We start from the raw sequence: 9,484 nt of genomic DNA, 5'->3' as shown, positions 1-9,484 counted from the left end.
CTTAACCACTGGACTGCCATGGAAGTCCTACTTCTGAGAACTTCTGATTGGGAAGAGTACTTTTTAAAGAATATTCTAGAGAGAATTTTATCTCTAAAAACTGTTTTATCCATTTGCTACAACCCCTAGTGCCAAGGAAGGATGGAATGTGGACCCAGCAAAGGATTTCCCCCTCTTCCCAAAAGAAGCTACCAATATGTTCACCAAGCCATTATTTATAGCTTCAGTTCAACATAAAGAATAGAAGGCTCACCCTAATAATTAGTTCTTGCAGAGAGTGGTAAAAGTAAGAACTGTACTAGCTTCTTATCAACTCCTATGTGCCAGCACCTCCTTCAGACACTTTCCAGTGGCTGTCCCAAGACTCCCAGAACCTTGCTGCATTCAGTCCTCCTAGACACAACTGCTCAAGTAAGACCAGCTTCTTCCTGGAATGCTTAGGTTTTCAGACCTAAACTTCTCCTCAGCCAATGTTATGAGACCAAGTTCTAAGAGTTATGTCCTACAGTGTGTTAGCATAGACACTGAGTCCATATCCTGCAGCTGGTACTACTGCTGTTACTCCTGCTGTCCCTACATTTCTACCATATAAACATGCTGCAAACGAGAGTTCACATGCTCATTAATACCATAATGCCCAGTTACAGGGTACCAGGCAACAGCTTGACAAACAAGATCAGAAAATTTCAAGATTTCCATGTCAATATGTGCCATTCCTCTAGATCGAAATCAGATGTCAAATGGACAGGTGTTTCCTCTTATTCAAGCCATAATCCTTATTTTTGCCAGAGTAATCACTAGCCTTGAGACTGTGCACTCAGAACTTCTTGTGCTGCACACTCCAGAGCCTTCATTCTAAGACGGATGAAGCCATCTCTCTACTTCAAGCCCAACCAGTCAAAGACACTGCCCAGAAGCCAATCAGCAGTGCGACTGCAGTCCCAAGGTTTAAAACTGACCAGGAGCAACAAGAAGAAACTCACATTTCATCCAAGAAAAATATCTAAACACTGAAAAACTTCAGTAGTGTGCATATGTGCGTGTGTTGTGGGGGGGAGTTGATTCAAAATAAAATGAAATTCCAAGTAGAAAAAAAAAAACTGAAACACATATATATGCTGAGAAAATACTATGTCTATAAAAATCAATGCTAGTCCTAGATTATTTACGGAGTTTTAAAAAGATAGAGAGGAAAGAAGGAAGGAAGGGGGGAGGGAGAGGAAAGAAAAAGTATAAAAAGGGAGCCTCTTTATACAGAAATCAATGAGAAAGCTATAATCCTTGGTTCTAGATACCCTGAAACTACCTTTTCCAATTAGTTAAAATTCCTTCATAGCATAGTACTACTTCTTTATCATTGGGATTGCATAAATTTATGGCTGATGTTGTTTTATACTGGTATAGTTGTATTTTTGTTTTGTTGAGAATGCTTTGTGGACTCTTTTGTAACTAAGACTTAATAATTCACATTTTTTACTACATAAATTATTTGTATCCATATGTAATCCAATGTTTTGATGATTGACTGGGAAAAAGGCACAAAAAATTTTCAAATACTATCTCTGGTGCTAGGACAAACCAAGAGCATTATGATCCTAACAGTTGTTCAAAGACTGAATAGTTCTGACTTCCACTGCATACCAGAAGCCCACAAAAAGAAGATAAACTACCAGATTTGACCTTCAAATCTGACATCATCAAATCAGGAGGAAGAATTTCAGCAGCAGAGCACATTAAAACCTCATTCCATTGATCTACCCAGTTAACACTGTATGTTAGAGTGGTGCCTATGTGCAACAGGAACCATGTCAGTATCACAAACACTTACTGTAGGATGTAGATAATGGTAAGAAGACCCTGGTTAATGTTATAAATTTGAGATGGCTTTAATTATGTATGTTTTTTACGAAAAGTTATTCCTACAAGCATGGCTAAGAAACTATGATACTGACATGAATCACAAGGTCAATAAAACCTTTCAAGACTCTGCAAACCTGGTACCTCTGTCTCCTTGACATTCTCCTATTACAATTGAGACAGGCTGTTGAGACTGAGGAGGAGGCTGAACGGACAGCCTGAAGAAAATTGTAAATGTTTGTTAAAATCTGAAAGGATTTTGGAGAAGCAGATGGCTCAAAGCAATAAAAACATTGCCAAGTTCTATTGGAGGTTCACCTGAGTCACAGATTGATTGTGATGATTGCATGCCAGATCCCTTAAGTTTGTTTGCACATCTAATCTTCATGACTCTTATATATGTAAATATAATTTTCTTGATTTACAGAATGTAAGTCACTAATATAAGCTTCCATAGGTAGTTAGTTAGGGTTTTGTGGTTGCAGACAATAGAAAACTACTCTGGCTAATATAAGGTAAAAGAAATTTCTTTGAAAGGATGTTTGAAAGCTGACAAAACATATTGGCTAATGAACCAATATATAAAGGATGAAACCAAAGCATTTGCACAGGTCTCACTAGTAGAAATGGATAAACTGACTCTTTAGGACATAGCTGCTTATGTAAATCATTTAATGTCTTTGGATCACTCCACTCAATTAACATTGCTGTATATTATATACAAAAGTTGTCAGGACATGTGAAGTGAAAGTCTCTCAGTGGTGTCCGACTCTTTGTGACCTCATGGACTATACAATCCATGGAATTCTCTAGGCCAGAATACTGACGTGGGTAGCCTTTCCCTTCTCCAGAGGATCTTCCCAACCCAGGGATCGAACCCAGGTCTCCCGCATTGCAGGTAGATTCTTTACCAGCTGAGCCACAAGAGAAGCCCAAGAATACTGAAGTGGGTAGCCTATCCCTTCTCCAGCAGACCTTCCCGACCCAGGAATTGAACTGGGGTCTCCTGCATTGCAAGCAGATTCTTTACCAACTGAGCTATCAGGGAAGCCCCAGGACATGCACCTATGGTCAATTAAATTTATGACAAAGGAGGCAAGAATATATACTGGAGAAAAAAAGAGTCTCTTCAAATAAGTGGTGCTTGGAAAACTTGACAGCTACACGTGAAAGAATGAAATTAGAACATTCTCTAATACCATACACAAAAATAAACTCAAAATGGATCAAAGACCTAAATGTAAGGTGTGGGTGCTAAGTTGCTTCAGTTGTGTCTGACTCTTTGTGGCCTTATGGATTATAGCCCGCCAGTCTCCTCTGTCCGTGGAATTCTTCAGGAAAGAATACTGGAGTGGGTTGACATGCCCTTCTCCAGGAGATCTTCCAGACCCAGGGACTGAACCTGCATCTCCTCTGTCTCCTGCATTGGCAGGTGGGTTCTTTACCACTAGTGCCACCTGGGAAGCCCAACTGTGAAGCTCTTGGAGGAAACACAGTCAGAACACTCATATAAATTGAAGCAATCTCTTTTTCAATCCACCTCCCAAAGTAATGAAAAACAAAAATAAACAAATGGGACCTAATTAAACTTAAAAGCTTTTGCATAGTAAAGGAAACCAAAAACAATATTTTCTTTCACAAAATGGAAGAGAACATTTACAGATGAAGTGACCAACAAAGGGTTAATCTCCAAACTATACTCACAGTTCATTCATACTCCTCCCCAGGGAAATAGGAAGGACTAGTTGACATGTGAGTTGGGGAGAATAAACAGCTCAGTCCATCCCACCCTTTCTATTAACAGGCCTATGTTTTGCAGAAAGTGGGTCTGATCTCCTCACATGGGCCTCTGTTGTTCTTCTGGGAAGTCTGCGGTTTTCAACTATGCCAGTGACCAGTGTGTAAGTCTGGGAAAAGTGTGTGTCCACGTGGCCATGTCTTCCAGTCAGCTTTATTAAGATAATATTTTGACCTTCATCTGTGTGACTCATATCTCAATTGATACTGAATTCAGAAGGAAGAATGGGACAATATTTATTAGGTACCTGGTACTTGCAAGGAAAAGATTTTCAGCTGGTGTGAACTCTTAGGTCAGGCCCAGGAACCCTGTAGATATGACCTTAGATTTGCCTTCTTGCTACTTTACTCTCCAGAGTGTAGTGGTGTGAGATAAATGTGGAGTGTTAGCAGATCAGACCTCACCTGGTTCCAGGAGCATTCTCTCTGTGAAATCTCTGACTCATGAGTTGCAGCTGCACTGGGAAGCAGGCATGTGACTTGGCACCCATTCCTAAAGAGACTGGGCAGCAAGCATAAGACATACCCAGGCTGGGGATAGGAAGGGAGGCTGGCCCAAGGTGAAGTTGTCTGAACCAGCTCTACCTCATTCTTGGGACTGAACCCTGGGGAGTGGAAGAAAGTGGAAGCTGAACCTAACTTGTTGCCAGATGTCAGGAGGACTCTGCTATTTGGCTTTGTGCATTATTACGGTTTATCTTTCAAAGTTAAGGAAAATGGTGTGGAGGTGGGGAACATGTCTGTTGCAGAAGTCGGAGGGTGAAGAAACCAAGTGCCACACTCTGAGAGTTGGAGATATGACGTAGGGCCCAGAGGAGTTAACACTTCCAGCTCTGAGCCCCAAAAAAGCAGTTACAGTTTTTATAGGCAGTGCGTGACATCAGATTATGGTGAGCAGTGCCCACTGTTAACAGGCCAGTTTAAACTAGGGGCTCTGCTCACCCCTGAGAACAGCTGTTAGGACACAGCAGGGGGGGTGCCTGACCTTTACACAAACAAACATGGTTAAGCCCTATTACAGGAGCTGGGTAATTGACAAGGGTGAGTGAGGTAAGTTTCAGTTCCTAATATTAAGTTTCCATTTCCTGGAAACTATGTAACTTAGGTGACTTTGCAAAGAGTAAGCTACAGAAGCAGAAGGGAGCATGAAGTTACTTCTAGCTGGATGTAAGTTTTAAACTTTCCTTTTCATCTTGATTTTTTATCAATTTTGAGCCAATAAGACCAACCAATATTGAGTAACACAGCAAGCAGTCCAGGAAAATTCTAATACTTGGTACCTGCTTTTCAATAATAAGATAAAGTCTTTGTTAAGTTCACTTGGTTTTTGCAGTCCATCTATCACTCACTTCAACCCTTATTTCAATTTTCCTTCCTTTTTAATTTTTTTACTTTTATTAAAATATTTTTTTGGCTACGAGTGACATGTGGAACTTCCCTGCACAGGGGACCTAGGACCAAACCCATACCCTCTGCAGTGGAAGCATGCAGACTTAACCACTGGACCACAAGGAAAGTCCTTTCCTTCCTTTTTCAGAGAAGCAGGATAATAATTTTCAAAAAAAAAAAAAAAAAACCAAAACTTTCCCTCTCATATTTCCTTTCTGTTAGACTCAATTCTGGCAGATAAAATGAAAGCTGATTTTCTTCTGATACAGCTCCTTCTAGTTCATTATTCTTCCCTAGAACACATGTGTGATGCTTGAGGCCTGGCAATCATTGCTAAGTATGGTAGAGCACAAGACAAAAGGGATTGGTTTCCTTGATGGCCTTATTGAGCAACCATGACTGTCTTAAATTTCCCCTTTCCTAGATTTACTGGTACGTGAGACAAAGAAATCCTTTACTGTTTTTGGCAGTCAAGTGCCGTCTTAATTGATACATTCATCCATTCCATTTCCATGTATGGTAGGCAGAAAAATGGTCCCCTAAAGATGGTGATGAACAGGAAGGCCTGGCGTGCTGCGATTCTTGGGGTCTCAAAGAGTCGGACACGACTGAGTGACTGAACTGAACTGAACTGAAAGATGTCTGTGTCCTAATCTCTTGAACTTGTGAATGTATCACCTTTCATGGCAAAAGGGGCTTTGCAGCCAGGGTTAAGTTAAGGATCTCCAGGTGAGAAAAGCATCCTGGATTCTCCAGGTGGACCCAATGTGATCATAAAAGTCCTTTTAAGTGCAAGAGGATGGCAGAAAGAAGATCTGAGAAAGAGATGTGACAACAGAAGGGTCAGAGAAATGCTATGTGCTGGCTTTGAAGGAAGAAGAAGGCCATAAGCTAAAGAATGTGGGTGTCTCACTGATTCTTTTCTTGATGCCAATTGTCTCGTTATTCTCACCGTTCACTCAGTTCACTAAACCCAGGGTAGGCAAGGCATGAGTTAAAGAGTCTGGAAAAAGACTCAAGGAGCTGTAGGAACTGCAGACACATTTATTCTCTCCTGGCTGACGCGGCAGTCATAGCAGCAGCCATAACATAACCTAACACATATAACCTCTCTCCTGGCTGACACAGCGGCCATAATAGTATTATCTCCTGGCTGATGCAGTAGGTATAGCAGCAAACTTGCTATATTCTCTCCTCTTGTGGCTGACCCAATGGACACACTCATGACACAGCACTAATGCTGCCTCTTTCTAGGTGGAGCTCATATATCCCTACAGTACAAAGTAGCTTGTAACCAAGTGAGTACCTCCTGACATGCATGCACAGTGCTACAAATGATTTCAGCTGTTACATAGTCACTATTTACCTAACTGTGGGCTGAGAGAGGCTGAACACACCATCTTGGCTAATTTGCTTTCTCCCCACATTGGGCATCCCCTAGAAGCTGAAAGAAGAAAGGAAATATTTTCCCCTAGAGGCTCCAGAAGAAAACAACATTTATAAAAGCCTGATTTTAACATAGTGAGGCCCATGTCAGACTTCTAACCTGCTGAACTGTAAGATAATGAATTTGGGTTAAGCCACTAAATTTGTGGTAATCTGTTACAGCAGCAATAGAAAATGAATGTACTATGTTAAGGTCTCTTAACAAATTATGATTAAGTCCAAAGAAATTGCTTCTTCTCAGTGCAAGATTCCTCTAGACTTTTTAAAGTCAAGAACAAGGAAAAAAGAGACATAACTTACTTTTTAAGAATTAAAGAAGAAAAAAAACCCCACCAACCTAAGAAAAGAATGACAGTTTTTTATAGCCATGGTATGTGTGTGCTAACTCACTACAGTCATTTCTGACTCTGTGAAACACTATGGACTGCAGGCCGCCAGGCTCCTCTGTCCATGGGGATTCTCCAGGCAAGAATACTGGAGTGGGTTGGAGTCAAACCCACATCTCTGAAGTCTCCCGCATTGGCAGGTGGGTTCTTTACCACAAGCGCCACCCGGGAATAAAACACCAAAGCTGATTTTAAACCTGTTTAATCAGTGACAACCTGCTTCAGTAAATACCTCAGTAACAGGAAACAACTTTCTGTAACACATACTTCTAAGGCTGATTTTCAACTACTTCTACTTCGTATAAGTATTTTCTCAAACAATAATTTTCATAAACCCTGTATTTGCAAGTCAAGTCAACTTGACTTTTATCATCATAAGCTTTCCCTTACTTAAATGGTAAATTCAGTTTCTAGGTTTCAGATTTTGGGTGATGGTCTCATCTTTTGATATATTGTACATTCTTCTAAGGAAAAGACAGTCTTGTTCTTACTTTAACAAGAGTCAAGTAACACAGAGTACTACTATTAAGTGAAGGGAAGTGGGAAGTGGTATATGAGAATTTGTTGTAATAATGTCAGCAAATAACTTTATATGTTTGTTGTTTAGAGCTCTAGATTTGGTAAAGAATCCTCCTGCAACCCAGGAGACCCAAGTTCAATTCCTGGTTCGGGAAGATCTGTTGGCAAAGGGATGGGCTACCCACTCCAGGATTCTTGGGCTTCCCTGGTGTCTCAGCTGGTAAAGAATCTGCCTGCAGTGAGGGAGACCTGGGTTCGATCCCTGGGTTGGAAGATCCCCTGGAGAAGGGAAAGTCTAACCACTCCAGGATTCTGGACAGGAAAATTCCACGGACTGTGTGGTCCATGGGGTTGCAAAGAGCATGACTGAGTGACTTTCACTTTGTTTGAAAAACAAAAACCCTAAAAATAAAGTCATTCATAATCCCACATTTTAATTTTGAAATATTTAAAGTAAGTCCTTATATGTATATGTATAGCTGATTCACTCTGCTGTACAGTAGAAACCAACATACTACATTGTAAAGCAATGATGTGTATGTGTGTGTGCATGCATGCTCAGTCATGTCCTACTCTTTTCAGCTCCATGGATTGCAGCCCACCAGGCTCCTCTGTCCATGGAGTTTTCCAGGTAAGAATACTGGAGTGTGTTGCCATTTCCTATTCCAGGGAATCTTCCTGAGCCAAGGATTGAACCCAGATTTCCTGGGTCTCCTGCATTGACAGATGGATTCCTTACCACTGAGCCACCTGGGAAGCAGCTATACTCCAATAGAAATTAATATTAAAAAATAAAGTCTTCCCTGATCTACTTCTTACCAATCCCACTCAACAGAGGTGATTGCTAATAACAATTTTATGTGTACTTTTTTAGATATAGACTTAGGCAAAAGGTGTTATAATAAGCCTATTTTAACCAATTGCCATGGTGTTGCTAGGGTTTTTGGAATATATTTTATATATTTTAATATAGTTTAGTATTTTAGCATGGTTGTAAACTTCTTGAGAATGATAATCATAATATATTCATGTCTACACAACAGATTACATTACCTAATAGGTTTCGAACTGTGGTGTTGGAGAAGACTCTTGAGACTCCCTTGGACTGCAAGGAGATCCAACCAGTCCATCCTAAAGGAAATCAGTCCTGAATATTCATTGGAAGGACTTATGTTGAAGCTGAAACTCCAAAAGTTTGGCCACCTCGTGTGAAGAGCTGACTCATTTGAAAAGACCCTGATGCTGGGAAAGATTGAGGGCAGGAGGAGAAGGGGACGACAGAGGATGAGATGGTTGGATGGCATCATCGACTCGATGGACATGGGTTTGGGTGAACTCCGGGAGTTGGTGATGGACAGGGAGGCCTGGCTTGCTGTGTTTCATGGGGTTGCAAAGAGTCGGACACGACTGAGCGACTGAACTGAACTGATGATAACTTTTCCTGTGCAGATTTTTAAAAAATATGTGATTGCGTTTCTCAAGCTTTTCTTTAGTTTCTTTTGAGCTTGTGTTGCAATTAAAAGGATAAAAGAGAAATGAGTTTTTCTTTTCTTTCCTGAGAACAAAGAAGATAACAGGAAGCAGGCATGATCACTCCTAGTTTTTACTTTGTTCCTAATCTGTAGTCTGTAAGTTTGCTTTTCTGTCCCCTAACTCTGCATGAGCTACATTTTTAAACTATTATCTTTTGACACAATGCTAGTTACATCCTGTATCTGGTGCTCACCTTTATAGCACTTTCTTTGAAGACCACACCTTGCAGCTTTTTCTCTTTTTGCATTACAGAAAGAAGGCCACAGTACAATACACAAAAGACAATGAGCCCAAATATCTGGCTACCAGATTGCCAGATCCAATTACCGGGCTACCTGACACCAACCTATGACTGTGAAACAATGCAAGAGGAAGAATACAAGATCCTTACACCTTTGTTCCTCATCAGCTACCCCTGTCTGGGAGCCATCTTCTTATATAAGCCCCTGTAACCCCTCATGGAGAGGGGAGAGGCACAGTTCTTGAGGAATGAGCCTCCACTGGCTAAAGATTAAAGCCACCTTTCTATTTCTTCCAAACTCTGTCTCTATGGTTTT

General features: G+C 40.8%; 1 long non-coding RNA gene across 1 annotated transcript; it reads left to right on the top strand.

Annotated features, from left to right (window-relative positions):
- Positions 1–4,774: 4,774 nt before the first annotated feature.
- On the top strand, positions 4,775–8,893 carry LOC133043318 (uncharacterized). The gene is made up of 3 exons (XR_009689682.1): positions 4,775–4,821; positions 7,977–8,025; positions 8,438–8,893. It is a non-coding gene; the product is annotated as an uncharacterized LOC133043318 (long non-coding RNA).
- The last annotated feature ends 591 nt before the right edge of the window (positions 8,894–9,484 follow it).

Source organism: Dama dama, chromosome 22 (genome assembly GCF_033118175.1).
Source record: "Dama dama isolate Ldn47 chromosome 22, ASM3311817v1, whole genome shotgun sequence".
NCBI classification, from domain to species: domain Eukaryota; kingdom Metazoa; phylum Chordata; class Mammalia; order Artiodactyla; family Cervidae; genus Dama; species Dama dama.
Note: the sequence above shows the minus strand (reverse complement) of the source record. Positions and strands in the feature narration are given on the sequence as shown.